This window comes from Bos taurus, chromosome 22, assembly GCF_002263795.3.
Source record: "Bos taurus isolate L1 Dominette 01449 registration number 42190680 breed Hereford chromosome 22, ARS-UCD2.0, whole genome shotgun sequence".
Classification (NCBI taxonomy): domain Eukaryota; kingdom Metazoa; phylum Chordata; class Mammalia; order Artiodactyla; family Bovidae; genus Bos; species Bos taurus.
Window position 1 is genome coordinate 6,403,035 of NC_037349.1, and position 16,944 is coordinate 6,419,978.

The window sequence follows — 16,944 nt, forward strand, 5'->3', positions numbered from 1 at the left end:
CCTGCTCAGACTCCTGGAGCCCACCTGTGCCTTGTTCTGACCATGGCAACGGCGGCCTTGTCTCCAGCTAAACACCCTTCTCTGGATTGAGTGACTACTTGAAATTTTCATCTGTACAAGAGGCAAGTGCGGAAAGGTAAACAGCACACCTCCGATCTTATAGAGAGGAAACTAAGGTGTAGACTTTAATCAGGCCATCTAGCCGTAAGGCCCAAGGCTCAAAACCATGCAGACAGTGTGTGTTGATTAAAGTACCGTTTTCACTGCAAAAATGCAAAACACAGGGTCAAAACTGACAGAAATATAAGAAAAAAATAAAACACAATCCGATTAGGAGAGTTTTAGAATCCTTTTGCCCAGAGTTGGACAGATATGTAGAAAATGAATGGGAACATACAGATTCAAAACAATATATTCCCAAGTTTTATTTTAAATGTTACAAATAATTACATACCCAAATGAAAAATACACACACACAAACTTTTTAATGTAAACTTTTTAAATGTGCATGGAACATTTTGTAAAATGTTGGCTAAAAACAGCATCAAAAAGTAAAAATTTTATAGGGCCAATCTTTAGACCTCACAATAACATCTGACATGTTAGAGACTTTAAAAAAACTAGTAGTATCAGTTTTAATAATACATTATATATATATATCATATAACTTAATATATTCATATTAGGAAAAATATGGGTGGGTATTTTTAAACTGTTAGCATGGGGAAGGCACCAAAACAGGAGAGGCAAAACCATAAATTTACACATATTTATAAATTTTAAGCAATCTCCAGTTAAAAATAAGCCATAAATAAAACAAAAGACAACCAATAAAGCAGAGTTTTAAAAAAGAGTATTTTTAACTGTCTTCTTGTAAAAAGAATGTTCTTACAGTTTGGGTCAGCTGTTCCCTGCTTCTGAATCAGCAGAGAAGTAGTTTAAAATGTGGATTCCAGACTGCCATCCCATAGAGAATCGGAATCTTTGTGGCTCAGATCAGGAAATCAGGAATATGAATTTCAAAATTTCCCTAGTGTGTGTTAATCTCTCAGTTGTATCCAACTCTTTGGGACTCCATGGACTACAGCCCTCCAGGCTCCTCTGTCTGTGGAATTCTCCAGGCAAGAATACTGGAGTGGGTAGCCATTCCCTTCTCCAGGGGATCTTCCCCACCCAGGGGATCAAACCCAAGTCTCCTGCATTGCAGGTGAATTCTTTACCGTCTTAGCCACCAAGGAAGCCCTAGATAAGCAGAAAAAACCAGTGCAAAATTGAGTCAGAATAAAAACCTTAAGCGTGTTATTCACACCCCTTTTTTGTCCCCCCTACCCTTTCAAGCTTTTCCTCCTAATCATTCATTCAGCAAACATCTGAGCACTATGGGCCCATCCAACAAAGTGGAACGTATTGTTTAAATATGAGGTGACCTTATTTTATCATTGTGTGAAAGAGCTGAAGCCCTGCTCCTAAATCACAACAGCTCAGGCAGTAGGTATCTCGGCTCTGTCACTGCGGGAGTATTTTTGAGAAAGATTTAATGAAAAATTATGTCACTGGGAATGTTGTTTCTGCATAACTGGATCATCAGCTAGCATCATGTAGGTTCACCTGGGCACAGCGGCCCCAGAGAGCAGGCCGAACGGCTGCTGCCTCGTGAACCACCTCACCTGACAAAGCATGAGCATTAAGTCAAAGCGAACTTTTAACACAAGACTGGATGCACTGCACTTGGATTTCATGTATGATGAGATTCCATCTGCCTTTGAAGACCAGATCATTACATACCGGGAGCAAGAACTGAGACCTTTCTAACAAGGGTTAATACAGGCACTTCTGAACTCCTATTTACTCAAGTTTCCAAGGCCATTGGCTAAGAACTTCAACTACTACTACTTTAAACTGTAAAATGTCAAGACCCATCTTAATGCTCACGGTTCATTTTCATTCTTGCCATCGACAACACAAGGAACTTACCTGGGAATCCTTGAGATGGGCGGAGTCTTGAATCAAGTCTTTGATTTACACTAAAACCCTGAACACACACATCAAATCACACTGAAGAGAATACTGGCTAAAGCCCGGGGGCAAAAGTGTGTGGGCAGCCTAGTGCCCACCAGGATGAAGAGAGATGGAAAGCTAGCCTGTGGAGACCAGGGAAGCAATTAGGATCAGAAGCAGGCCCCTAGGCTCAGGTTTTCTGCCCCTAAATATCCAACTGAATCCGCCTGGAGAAGGCAAGGCACCCCACTCCAGAATTTTTGCCTGGGAAATCCCATGGGCAGAGGAACCTGGCGGGCTACAGTCCATGGGGTCACATGAGTCAGACACAACTTAGCAACTAAACAACACAAATCCAGTGAAATCACACCCTAAACTCCACTGTCCCTGGATCAAAGCACCCTTGACTTTTCCCTATAGGCTACATGGCAGAGAGGAAAGAGGTGTGATCTGGCAGGAAGATGGCTGGTTCGACCTGTGGTTTTCAAACATTTGCTACATCGGCATAACGTGCAAGTTTGTTAAAAACACAAGCTCCTGGGCCCCTCCCACAGATTCGGGAGGTCTGGGTGGAACCAGAGAATTCCAGCGAGTTCCCAGGTGATGTTGATGCCGCAGGCGGGACCACGCTTTGAGAGCTACTGGTCCTCACTCTGTGACCTTGGCCACGGCACTCATCCACTCAGAACCCTGAGTCCTGCATCTGCAAAGCCAGAAAGCTGGCTCGTTCTCTTCTGAACTGCTGTTCCACCATCACTGTGCCTCAAGGTCCGAGTGGGTATAAAACAAGAACTTCCCAGCGTCCACATCACTTTTCCAAATGCAGACAGTGAATCGGATCCATGCTCATATTACACTATATCAGCGGTTTAATTAACTGGCAACAAAGCCAACAAGATAGAACTTAAAACAAGAGCCAGTGTTAGCTCTTTTCTTGGAAGTGCTGTGGCAATACGATTTGGCAAGGTTCTCAGATGGGGTCAGCTGGACCACATTCTGTGATATGGATAAAGCACTGTGGATACGTTTACTCATTCTATGGTTAAAGAAAAGAGAATTTACATAAACTCAGCTAAATTTTAAAGAATTTGGCTTTGGTTCCAAAACTAAGTCTTATTTCTAAGAATTCACTCATTTCTTTAAAAATACATATATATATTTTTTTTTAATGAGTACCAAACTTGCTAGGCACTATATGCTAAATGCTAAAAATACATAGGAGGGGACTTCCCTAGTGGTCCAGTGGTTAAGAATCTGCCTGCCAACGTGGGGGACACAGGTTCGATCCCTGGGCCCAGAAGATCTCACGTGCTGTGGGGCAACTAAGCCCCCGTGTGCCCCAACTACTGAAGCCCACATGCTTAGAACCCAGGCTCTGCAACAAGGGAAGCCAGCACAAGAAGAGGCCCAGGGGCAGCAAGGAAGACGACCCAGCGCAGCCAGAAATAAATAAAAGCAAATAAAATGAAAAAAAAATTTTTTAATGTAATCCATAGGAGGTGGGGGACAAGGTCTCTGATTTGATGGGGGTATGGAAAATGTGCCAAGAAACAATAAGGTATTTACAAAAATGAACACACAGCTTTAGCTGCGCTGAGAGTCTCGTGTTAAGAAGAAAGTAGAATGTGACCTAGCTAGAGATTTCCCAACACAAAATGTCCATGAACTGGTGAATGGATAAACAAATTGTGTGATAGAGCCACACCACGGAATACTATCTAGCCATAAAAAGAACACAACATTGACATGTGCTATATGGGTGAACCTCAGAAATAACATGCTAAGTGAAAGAAACCAGATGCAAGAAGATTACATGTTGTATGATTTCATGTATACGAAGTGTCCAGAGAAGGGAAATTTATAGAGACAAAAGCAGAGGAAGAACTCCTCTTGTGGTCCAGTGTTTAGGGATCCATGTTTCCACTGCAGGGGGCACAGGTTCATCCCTGGTTGGAAAACTAAGACCCCACATGCTAAAAATAAACCAAGAAACAAGCAAGCAGACAAGTGACTGTTTGGAGCTGAGGATGAGAACAGTGTATTAACTATACACTGTACACTGTATATTAACTATACACTGTACACTGTATATTAACTATACACTGGCTAGAAGGAATTATTTTGTTGATAGGAATGTTCTCAAACTGGATTTTGATGATAGTTGCACACTATAAATTAGCTAAATATTATTGAATTGTATGCTTGCAATGGGTAAATTTTATACTGTTCAAATTATACTTTAATAAAAGTGTTTTAAAAACTTCAGCAATCCTGGCAATATCCTAGACCAGGGTAGAGGTGTCAGAATTACTGCCAGGGTACAATTGACAAGACCTGATAATGGACTGGGAATTTCATTTGTGGGCTGTTACACTTCAGAAGCCTTTACAACTTCCAGGAGGTGTTGATTGGCAATTGGATGAATGGATCTGGAGTCCAGATAGGATCTGAGCCGGGGATTAAAGATGAATAATCTGACAATAAGTAGCCAAGAGAGCTAAAGGCACAACTGAGACTGCACAGAAAGAGAAGACAGGGAAGAGAAGGCCCAGCATCAAGACATGAGGAACTCTTAACATTAAACAGGAAAAAGAGATGAAGAGAACAAGATGGAGAGACGGGAGGAAAACCAGAACCCCAGAAAGAGAACATTCATGAAGGCAGGAGTGATCAGCTGTGCCAAGTGCTAACAAGATGTCAGTAAGATAAGAACTGAAACATGTCTTCTCTGTGACCATACACAGATCTATTTGTATATTTCAAGACTCAAGGATTCCCATGACCCTGACTTTACCATAAAGCAAATCAGTTCATGTTGGTATGCAAGGCCAAGGGAGACAGGAAAAGAACTTCTCTTTTCCTCCAAACATGTATTGTCTAAGTCCACCAGCTGCTTCCCAACACTCATGTTCCATTTTTACTGGGATCAGTGGAAAGACAGATCTCTGGGTTGAAACCAAGGGTTACAACCTCAGCTCTGGCTCAATTAGCTTGTGGTCTGAAACCAGATGTAGCAGTGACAGCTGACTATCTATCCTACCTATAAAATAATCATTTTCTCTCTCAAATCAAGAGAACTCCAATTGTTATCTGAGCCGATACACAATGCCAGAATACATTTCCCAATCTTCCTTTAAGCTAGATGTGGCCATCTAAGTTCTAGCTCATGAAATAGTGACAGATTGGACTCCTTCCCTTCTTCTACTTGCTTTGTTGGAAGGTAGACACAGTGGCTGGAATTCCAACACTCTTTTTGAACTTTGAGGACATGGCCACACCCTAGGGATGGTGAAGGAGAAAGTTAAAAGGAACACGAGCCTCTGAAATCTGTGGAACCCCCACACCAACCCTGAAATAATTAAGCAAAAAAAATCATGTATGTACAATGGAATATTATTCAGCCATAAAAAAAGAATAAAATAATGCCATTTGCAGCAACATGATCAAACTAAGAGCAGTAAATCAGACAGAGAAAGACAAATCACATGATATCACTTCTACTGTGGGATCTCAAAAAAGATACAAATGAACTTATTTACAAAACAGAAACAGAACTACAGACACAGAAAACAAATTTAAGATTACCAGAGGGAAAAGGTGGAGGGGAAAGGATAAATTAGGAATTGGGGATTAACAGATACACACTACCATAGATAAAATATAATCGACAAGGACCTACTGTATAATAGCACAGGGAACTGTATTCAATATTTTGGAATAACTCATATGGGAAAGAATGAAAAATAATAGATACAGATGATGTATAACTTAATCACTTTGCTGTACACCTGAAACTAACACAGCATTGTAAATAAACTACACTTCAGTAAAATAGATAAATAAAGACTAAACAAGAAGGAGCTTAAGGTTAACAAAAACAAAAACACCCGCCTACCCTCTGAGGTAGGTACCATTACTACCCCTTACTAACCACAGGAAACAGAGAGGGTCTCTCTCTCAACCAGTCACACAGCCCATCAGCAGAGATGATGTGAGCCCAGGCAGTATTCCCCTAACCGCTGCACCACCCTGCCTGTCTCAGAAAGCTACCAGCACACTACACCCCCCACCTCAGGACAGGGTGCCTCAGCCTTCCAGCACCTTCTAAGCAGAGGTGTGGGCTAGGAGGGACACGCTGCTCAGGAAGTGTTGACCATTCAGACTTCACGTCAAAGGTGGGATGTCCGGCTTCCCTGGTGGTCCACTGGTTATGAATGTACCTTGTAATGCAGGGGACACGGGTTTGATTCCTGGTCTGGGAATATCCCCACATGCCATGGAGCAACTAAGCCCATGAGCTACAATGACTGGAGCCCGAGCACCAACAGCCCACGTTCCACAACCAGAGAAGCCACTGCGACGAAAAGCCTGAGCACCGCACCTGGAGCGTAGCCCCCTCTTGCCGCAACTAGAGAAAGCCCATGCGCAGCAACAGAGACCAGTGCAGTCAAAGATGGGAGGTCTACTCAAACCAGTGAGCTGCCTGGGGTCAAGTTCTCCTCACAGGATTATGCAGGCAGCTAACACCTAGGAGATGGGAAGGAGAGAAGATGAAAGTGGTAAAATCTAAATGGGATGGTCCAAAGAATTCTCACCAGGCTGATGGGTGTCACCCGGGAGAGATCATGCCTCCTGCTTCTTCCAGCCACCCCGCCCACTCTCTCCCTGGGTCCTCCACACCTGCTGTGATCCTGCTTACACCCAGCTTACCTTCCCCAGCATGAGATCCCAAGGCTCCCAGCCCTGCAGGAAACCGAACACTCAGCAGGAGCATCGTAGTCGCCTGCAGATCTCAGGGCCAGGGAAGGACAGGACCAGCCTGGCAACTAGTCTCAGGCACTCATGCAAAAAGAGGCTCATGTGACCAACGGGCAGATCAGATCCGGCTGCCGCCAAGGGCCCTGGAAAAACACACATTCCCAAAGGGAAATCGCACGCTGGCTAGCTCTACCTGGCATGTCATTGAACTAACGTGAAAGGGTCCAACATGCCCAAACACGATTAAAGTCTCAGCTGCTTCTCCAACACATGCTCCAAGGCCTCCCAGCAACATAAGCCACCATGAGCACAACATCAAGGCCACACTAAAGCCGCGAGGTCACCAGGTCCTCCTGGGAGTTGTGAGCCCAGTACGCTCTCTGGGGACACAGTCCCAAGCAGGGGACACAGAGGCCCAAGTGTCCACACATGCCCACTCTCCACACGCGCTCTCTCAGGGAGCCTGAGTCACTATCATTTCCCATCTGGTCTGACCTTGTCAAGATCTGCGCCTGGGGAAGTCACCGGTGTTCATGGGACCTCCCCGATTTTCTGGGGAAGAGGCAGTGTCGGTGCCAACAGCCAGTCAACATGAATGCTCAGTCGTGTCTGACTCCTTGTGACCCCATGGACTATAACCCACCCGACTCCAGGCAAGAATACGGTGAGTGGGTTGCTGTTTCCTTCTCCAGGGGATCTTCCCAACCCAGGAATCAAACCCACGTCTCCTGCATTACAGGCAGTTTTTTTAACTCGCTGAGCCATCAGAGTGAGCGGACAGAATTCCCAGTTTGAAGTTTTTCTTTAAAGAATTTTTCTAGCGGCCACTACCAACATGTCTACAGTGGCCAAAAATCAAACATACATGGACAAAGGAACCAGGTTAGAAAAGTTTTTATCTCGCAGGGCTTTTCTAAGAATTAAGTTATTTTCTGTAAAATGCTGAGAACAGTGTCTGACACATAGCTAGCAACATATATATTACATATAGAAATTACATATACATACAATTATTTCTCAAATAATATATTAAGGCAATACTTAGCAATTACCTTAAAAAAGTGTGGTCTTATTTTTTTCATTTTACAATTAAGGAAAGAGCTTTTATTGTTTTTGTTGTCAGAAACAGCAGGTTTGGAATTTAATTTACTCTGTTCTATTTGCTAACAGCTCTGTGACGTAGATATTATTTCTATTCTACCTAAAAAGAAGCATTCCCAGGTGGCACAGTGGTAAAGAATCTGCTTGCCAATACAAGAGACATCAGAGACGCGGGTTCGATCCCTGGGAAGGGAAGATCCCCTGGGAAGGAAATGGCAACCCACTCCAGTATTCTTACACGGAGAATCCTGTGATCTCGTACTGGATACACACAAGTCACGTGACGACAGCAAACCCGGCCGTGTCAGAGCACACGGCATCCCATAAAGAGCACCCATCCCAAAGCCTCCTGGCTGCTCATCTCAATAGTGAGATTAAGGCCTAATGAGAGGGGAGCATGGAGACTGCTGCTGCTGCTGTTGTGTCTCTTCAGTCGTGTCCGACTCTGTGCGACCCCAGAGACGGCAGCCCACCAGGCTCCCCCGTCCCTGGGATTCTCCAGGCAAGAACACTGGAGTGGGTTGCCATTTCCTTCTCCAATGCATGAAAGTGAAAAGTGAAAGTGAAGTTGCTCAGTCGTGTCTGACTCTTCGAGACCCCATGGACTGCAGCCCACCAGGCTCCTCCATCCATGGGATTTTCCAGGCAAGAGTGCTGGAGTGGGGTGCCATTGCCTTCTCCAATGGAGACTAGTAAACATCAACCAAATCCCAAACGTCAATGATATTTTCTGAATCTACTTTGAAATCACCACTACACCATCTCCAAGATAAACACCTGCTGGGAGCCGGCGTGAGAAGCTCCGCCCATGGCAAAGGTCATGAGGAAGGCGGCTTGGCATACGCAAAGGCGGGATGGAGCCTCAGGAGTCCCCCTGGAAATTCTCGAGTATCTACCCCCAAAACCAGAGTCTGCCTACTTTCTGCTTTGTGCTCACCTACACCTCTGACTTCACGGGGGGCTGTCCCCCACTACCTCTCTGAAAAAAAGAGTTAACTTACAGCTCCAGTTAATAAAGTTCCTGGGTGTGATAGTGTTTCAACCTACAAACTCCTTTGGAAGTCCTCTAGCCTGCCTGAGTAGGTTTTTCGGGCCACATGTGATTGTTCAGAGCCTCCCAACTGTGAGAGGCATGAGATGTTCTAAACGGTCTAAATACAGATTCCTTTGAGCAGTTAAAAGATTGATTAGAAATTGTATTGGTTTTTCACTTGTTGGGCCAATGTTTGCTGCTAAGTCTCCATATCCCTTACCTGCTGTGTCCCTGGCAGTGTATTGATTAATATGATTGGTGTAAGTAGTAGCTTTAATGTTTGTAACCTTGGACCCTGGAGTTAATTCTTTTTCTTGTTATAGCCCACCACACCTTTGCCCTGTAGGAATTCAACTTTATCTAATGCTTTCGGAGGGTGGCGCCTGACTAATCACCTTTAGAGAAAAATAAGTTTTCTGAAGAAAGGGTCTTAAAATGTTAACAGGCCTCAGGGCCAGAAGATGATGCAAATCACCTAAACTTTTGCATATGATAAGTTTGCAGGAAGAAAGCCTGGCTTACTGCATGACTCTACCCTTCCCCCATTATCCTCTAGGCATAACTTAAGGTATAAAAACTACTTTGGAAAATAAAGTGTGGGCCTTGTTCACCAAAACTTGGTCTCCCCATGTCGTTCTTTATCTCACCTTCTGGCTGAATTATTCAGCCTCTTTTCTCCACTGAATTTCCTCACTGAGCTATCCTTATTTAACCACTCTTTATATCCTTAATTAACATTTAATTAAGCAATTGTTTCCTGATCCTCGTCGACACCGACCCTGCTTCGAATTCCCTGGATCCACCGGGGCTGGACCCCGGCAAACACCGAAGCCTTCTCAGCAAGACAGCCTAGGCTTCCTTGCCAAGAAACTGCCACTTGATTTCCTGTTCTGACCCCTCCCATCCCCCAAAGAGGGGGAAACAAGACGTGTATTCTCCACCTACTGGTCCAGCCTGAATTTTGACCACCAGTGGCCACTGTTCAACCTTATTTATCTCCTCTCCTGTGGAGACAGCATGAGTTTGGGGGTGGCCCTGCTAAGCTGTGTGAGATTTCACAAACACACAGAAGACGGATGGAAGGACCAAGGTCAGGCAGCAGCACGCCAGCTCCTTCTCTCACCCCGTCCATTACCTGCCACTTCAGTGTGCCCAGCAAGAGCAAACGAAACAGTCCACTTCACGAAAAGCCAATCTCTGTTCACTGCATTCTTCGAGCTTTTTATACCCTCCCTCAACCACCTCTTAAACTGTTTTTCATTAAAGATATATGACCCACCTGCTCCTACCACTCCCAACCTGAACGAATCTCTTTCATCAACCTCCTACCCCCACCCCGCAGCAGACCGATGGGCCTGAAAAAGTGGGAAATCGTTTGGCTTCCTATTAACTGTTACTATTATTATTACCATCATCACCATCATCAGGTTCCATGACTGTCTCTGACACCTAACCTGGAAACTCCTTCAGGGCCACATCACTTGATGGGAGAATCCCTCTGGGCTCAGCACAGAATCTCATATATTGAGGACTCTAATACATGTCCCCTATTGGGCCAGGGTGACGGTCAGTAAACAAGAAAGTGTCCCTTCATTATCATTCCCTGTCCTCATTTATCTATTGTCACCACCATCACAACCATAATATAAAACTCTCTAACATCAGTACCATTCTCCATCATCAAGGACATTTTTAGGTCTATGAATATGCCTAAGATGCCACACGAGGATCGGAAAGTTAACATCATTGACTCTGCCTCTTCCCCAGTGTACTTATCCCTGATTAAAGACCAACCAGTCAGCAGAATAATCAATCCCCAACCATTGAAGACCTAGTTCATCCGGGGACCACCCTGAGCCCCTAGTCCCCCGACTACGAGCAGATCGGATTCGAGTTTCAGGAATAAGAGTGGCTGCACCTGATGACGACGATCGTGGTGTCAGGCCATCATCTATGGCTAATGGAGAACTCCCTCACGTCAAATTTGATTCTGAAGACCCATCACTCATTGAAGACAGCTTGCCTGCCAAACCCACTTGTGTAGAAGATTTTATGTTGAGAGAATGCTCACAGCTGTGGGAAGCTAAACATTTCCCCAACCCTCTGGAGAAGCAGGGAAACTGCCCAGCCTGCCTCTGAATTACTGATGTCATAATTTATTGAAAGGTCTCTGCTAGGTCATAGGTCACACCCCCTATGCAATGCCAGGTACCTACTCCAGGGTCTCTCCCTGCGGGGAGCGGGGGCAAGCAACATGGAGACAGTGGTCCCCGAGAATCTACCTTTCAAGGATCTTATAGCCCCGAACCTGACCAGCACTCAGCATCAACACACTCGTCTGGTGACCTCATTTCATCATCTCCTAAAGTAGGTGGGGTACTCTTCACTCTATTTTACCAATATGAAACCTAAGGCTGGTAAATTTCCCCGATTTCCAGCTAGTTGATAGAGGGACCAGGACCAGGACCAGCTATTAGAACTTTTGGTCCACTGCTTGTTTCATTCAGTCATGAGGTTGCCCCAACTCATGTTTACATTCACTGCCAGGCATTCTTCTAGATGCTGGGGACAGAGAAGTGAACAAAACAGATAATTCCTGCCTCACCGAGCTGACATTTCAGTGGGAGGAGAGAAATTACAGACCTATAATATGTAAAAATACAGTGTCAGAAAGTGAAAACCAGGCTGCCATTTGGCGCAGTCTAATTTCCCCAGGTCAGGGAAGGTCTGTTTATATGGAGGACTTGAGGGGAGACCAGAAGGAAACGGGAGGTGTGTGTCAGCTGAAGGGAAAACTGTGTTCCAGGCAGGAAGTACGACATCGGAGGCGGGAGCAGGCTGGGCACACTGGAAAAAAGCAGGAGAAACGCAGACGTGACAGGAGCAGGTGAGCGAGGGGGCCAGAAGCCAGAGGGCCTTGCAGGCTGTGCTAAGGACCCCAGATTTTACTCCCAGGAAGATGGGAGGCCTCCAGAGGGCACTGACACTAGAGGGTCACTCCAGAACAATGCTTAAGCGGGTGACTGGAGAAGCTGGGAGGTCCATTAGGAGCTAACTGCCAAAGTCCAGGCAGAGATGTACCCCAACGGACCACATGTAACATGTATACATAAGCCACGTAGAATTTTCCGGCACAACTTAAAAAACAACCCTTTCTCCTCTACCTGCGTCCTGATAACTTGTTCATCTATTAGCTGACTCAGAGACAGGGTGTCCAGCCTGGGATATGGGTGCCAGGCATTTCCACTGTGTCAGCGGCCTACTTGTACTGGCCATGGTCCACAGTGAGGATGAGGTTAAGGAAAGGACCGGCATTGACTTTGGTTTCTATTATTTTAAGATGTTTGCTTGACTCTCCACAGTCTGTGATTCTCTGGATTGCAGCCATCAGTTCTCTGATTCGATACTCTGTTCCCATAGGCCAGGATGTATTTTAAGAACCAGAAGATATTGATCTCAAGTAGGTGACAGAGGTACTGGGGACAAAGAAACGGAAGCGAGGATGGGCAGCAGCTCCCCTCGGGCACTGCACACAGCTTGGCTCTCACCTAACTCGCGATCTGTAACCGACAAGAAACCGGGGGTCACCTCTTCAACTGCGTCAAGAGCCATCCAATAACACTGACTTTAGGTCGCTGGAAAAAAGTCTCAGCATAGAATGAGGTCTCTTAATGTAACCTTGGGACTTCCCTGGTGGTCCATTGGCTAAGACTCTGCACTCCCAATGCAGGGTTCAACCCCTGGTCAAGGAACTAGATCCCACATGCCTCACCAAAGATCCTGTGTGCTGCAACTGAGACCCAGCACAGCCAAATAAATAAGTTAAAAAAAACCCTAAGCATACAACTGTATGGCTGTGAGCATAACTGACGCCATCTTGGGCCCAGGCAGCTCTTCCTGCCCTCCTGCTGACCCCACCCAGGACTGTACTGAGCGATAAATCCCATGTCTGTCGTTAGGGCCTTTGTGGTCAAGAGGTATAGTTTAATAATCACTAGGACCAGGTGGCCTCCATGCTCTGTTAGTCCCCAAACAATGATAAGAGACCTTGGTTGACATATTCCTGGCGCCCATGCAAACAGTTACCCTTCATAAACTCGATTCAGGAAGGCATGTGCTGTTTCTGAGCATCTACCCCACCCCCAAGTTATCTAAAACCGTCCTAACATTCCCTTGGAGGTACAGAGTGCTTCTAGCATTCTAGGAATGCTTCTAGATCGCTGTCTGTGGGGTCTCCACCCCACTCTGTAAGTTCCCCGTAATAACCTGGTCCCTGGATTATACAGAGCTGCCTGCCTCGTTTCTCCACCTGCAGATACCTCCTCAGTTCAGTGGGCTCTCTTCATACCCTCCACCCTCCAACAATAACATCAGGACTCTTAGTGACACTGGGCTTCCCTGGTGGTTCAGACAGAAAAGAACTTGCCTGCAATGCAGGAGACATGAGTTGGACCTGGGTCAGGAAGATCCCCTGGAGAAGGGCATGGCACCCCACTCCAGTATTCTTGCCTAGAGAATCCCATGGACCAAGGAGCCGGGAGGGCTACAGTCCATGGGGTTGCAAAGAGCTGGACACGACTGAGTGAGAATGCTTCCACTTCTTAGTGATGTTAATTTTCCTCTCTATAGGCTGACCTAAGGAACCCGTGTTCCAGGCCAGTGAAGAAAGTAACCTGAGGCTCACATGGCCTCCTCCAGCAGCAGGGCCTGGCCTCCAGCGGCCTCTCACGGCTTCCTTTCCACACCCACTCTCCTTCATACTAACGGCCTACATCCTCTTAACACCATGACCTCCCGTTCCTAACCAGTGTTCTCCACCAAAGGAAATGCGCTGGCATTCAGCCAGAACACCTCTCAATTTGGTTTCTGGTCTTGTGCTCTGTTTGTGAAGCTGTTTTTGAGGCACCTGGAAATTAGTCCTGGGGAAAAGAACATACATAATGAAAAATAAAAGATTCCATTAACTTGATGACTCTTGTGGCTGATGAAAGCTATGCCTGGTGCCGCTCAAGGTTAAAAAAAAAAGCGGGGGGAGCGGGGACGGGGGAATGGCTTACTAAATAGCCTCCTCTCAGCAAATTATTTCATTAGCAAAAAAACACAAATTGCATTCCTACAGTGACTGACTGACTCAGCAGAGACTCTGGTGCCCGGCAATTTCCGGTCCAAGAAGCACTGCGATTCCACAGACCCTCAGTGTCCCCATCAGCTCTTGTTCCCCAGCTGTTCTCCACATCCCAAGTGAGACACAGGCTACTCGTGGACCTCACATCCATCTCCCTGAACTGCCGCCACTCCGAGCAGCAGTCTTGAAACCAACCACGTAACATCCACTCAAACAAGAAGAAAATCTGATAAGTTAGAGGCACTGAAAAGCAAAGCCTGAGCAAAGCAAGTGGTCGCTGCCCTGGAGAGATGAGGACCACCGGTAGCATCCTCGTCCTCTGGCCTTTCAACACAGGGACATGGGCTTCCGGCAGGGACAAGGCAACTACAGAATTCAGAGGGAGGCCAGGACTCCAGAGATGCGCCCCAATCTGCTGTTTTTGGCAAACACAGAGTGGCCCAGATCAGAGGCAGTACTGTTGAAATACAGCTTGGTCTTCCACTGCAAAATGTCACTTCCTTCAACAGCAAGCCTAAGTCTCCCAAGACTTACCAATATTTATAGCATGCTTCAATTGCCTTCTACTTCAATTTAATCCACTTCATGAATTAAAGGGCCTCTCTTTCCTTTCTCCCAATCATTCTGTAAGCCAGCAGGCTCTCATTTCAAACACAGACCAGAATAAAATGTTCTCCTTAATCAAAGAACATGGTTTCAAGGTCTGCCACACTTGGGCTATTACTTTGATTTTGGTATCACAATGGCACAGCCTTTCAGGACACCAAAGGAAGGTTCCTATTAAATGCAGCATGGAGCCTGGCCAGCACCCCACTGCCCCTGCCCCTTACAGCCTTTAGAGCTATACAGACACTCACGGCTGACCTCAGGGCCAATGGCAGAGGCCCTAGAAAAGGAGTGGCAAACTTTTTCTGGGAAGGTCCCCAAAGTAAGTATTTTAAGCTCAGTGGGCCACAGGGTCTCTGCCTTGACTGCTTAGTTCGCTGAGTACCTGTAGACGAATGTAAATTGATGCAGCCACTCAGGAGAACAGTATTGATGGTCCTTAAAAAAACAAAAATAGAGTTACCATGCTGCTGCTGCTGCTGCTGCTAAGTCACTTCAGTCGTGTCCGACTCTGTGCGACCCCATAGACGGCAGCCCACCAGGCTCCCCTGCCCCTGGGATTCTCCAGGCAAGAACACTGGAGTGGGTTGCCATTTCCTTCTTCAATGCATGAAAGTGAAAAGTGAAAGTGAAGTTGCTCAGTCATGTCCGACTCTTCGCAACCCCATGGACTGCAGCCTACCAGGCTCCTCCGCCCATGGGACTTTCCAGGCAAGAGTACTGGAGTGGAGTGCCATTGCCTTCTCTGAGAGTTACCATCTGATCCAGCAATCCCATGCCTGGGCATATGTCTGGAGAAAACCATACCTTGAAAAGATACATGCACCCAAATGTTCGCTGCAGCACTATTTACAACAGCCGAGACCCGGATGCAACCTAAATGTCCATCAACAGAGGAATGGATAAAGAAAATGTGGTGCACATATATATAATGGAATATTACTCAGCCATAAAAAAGAATGAAATAATGTCATTTGCAGCAACATGGATGGAATAGAAATGATCATACTAAGTGAATTAAATTAGAGAAATACAAATATCATAGTATCACTTACAGGTGGAATCTACAACCAATACAAATGAACTAATTTACGGAACAGAAAACAGACTCACAGACATGGAAACCAGACTTGTGGTTGCCAAGAGGGAGGGGAAGCAGGGGAGGGTTGGATTGGGAATTTGGGATCAGCAGATGCAAACCAATATGTCCAGGAAGGATAAAGAGCAAGGTCCTACTGTAGAGCACAGGAACTATATTCAATATCCTGTGGTAAACCAGGATGGAATATGAAAAGGAATATAGATCCAAAGAGATGTGTGTATATATAAACAGCTCAATCACTTTGCTGTACACCAGAAACTAACACTTATAAATCAACTATGCTTCAGTAAAAAGTAAGTAAAAAAACAGTGACAACTGATGTATATACTACAATCCAACCACAATTTTGTTACCACCACGTGGACTGAGATATCCTAGACTCTCTGCTTTTAATTTACAACAAAGCAGATCAGGGAGCATAAACAAAAGCCAGGAGTCCTCTGTAAACCAAGGCAGACAGCAGAAATGGTCACATGAGTGGTACTAATTTATAAACACAAACAGAAAAGCAAAATCAAACTGTTCAACATTTCTATGCACGTATTAATTTAGGCTATCTTAGATCACAAGCTTAGAAAACTGACTAGACAGGAACTTCCTCAGCATTCCAGGAAGACTCTGCTTTCCAAAGCAGGGGTTCAGGTTCAATCCCTGGTTGGGGAACGAAGATTCCACATGCCGCAGAGTGTGGACAAAATTTTTTTAAAGAACTAAAGCATGGGCTCCAGGGTGCATGGGCTCGGTAGTCGCAGCTCCCCACCTTTAGAGCTCAGGTTCAACAGTCGTGGTGCACAGGCTGAGCTGCTCCATAGCATGTGGGGTCTTCCCAACAAGGGACCGAAGTCGTGTCTCCTGGATTCTTTACCACTGAGCCACCAGGGAAGCCCCCAGTACAGTTCTGTGAACATAGCTTTTAATAAATAGTTGTTGAATGAGAACAGGGTAAAAATTATCACGAATGAGACTTGCCCTGCTCTGCCGTTATTGTCTCCACACCCTCTGCCCTCCCAGCTCTTGTCTTTGCAGCGTCCCCTCAGCACAGAGGGACCTTGAGGGCGTTATGCTAAGTGAACTAGGTCTGGGAAAGAGAAATCTGTACGATGTCACTTCTGTGTGGAACCTAAAAAAAAGCAAACTCACAGAAAGAGAGAGTAGACTGGTGGTCACCAAGGCTGAAGGGGTGGAAGATGGGAATGCTGGTCAAACCCCCCAGGTACATGT

The 16,944-nt window shown here is 45.8% G+C and overlaps 1 protein-coding gene across 7 annotated transcripts in view; it reads right to left on the reverse strand.

Moving 5' to 3' along the window:
• OSBPL10 (oxysterol binding protein like 10) overlaps window positions 1-16,944 on the reverse strand; it is a 362,790-nt gene that overhangs the window by 265,734 nt on the left and 80,112 nt on the right. The window contains exon 1 of one of the 7 annotated variants that reach the window (XM_059879969.1): window positions 10,809-11,026. The exons of the other annotated variants lie outside the window; for them this stretch is intronic. The gene's annotated coding sequence lies outside the window, so the exon portion shown is untranslated. Of the gene's footprint in view, window positions 1-10,808; window positions 11,027-16,944 lie in introns of those variants that run through there. 7 annotated transcript variants of the gene reach the window in all.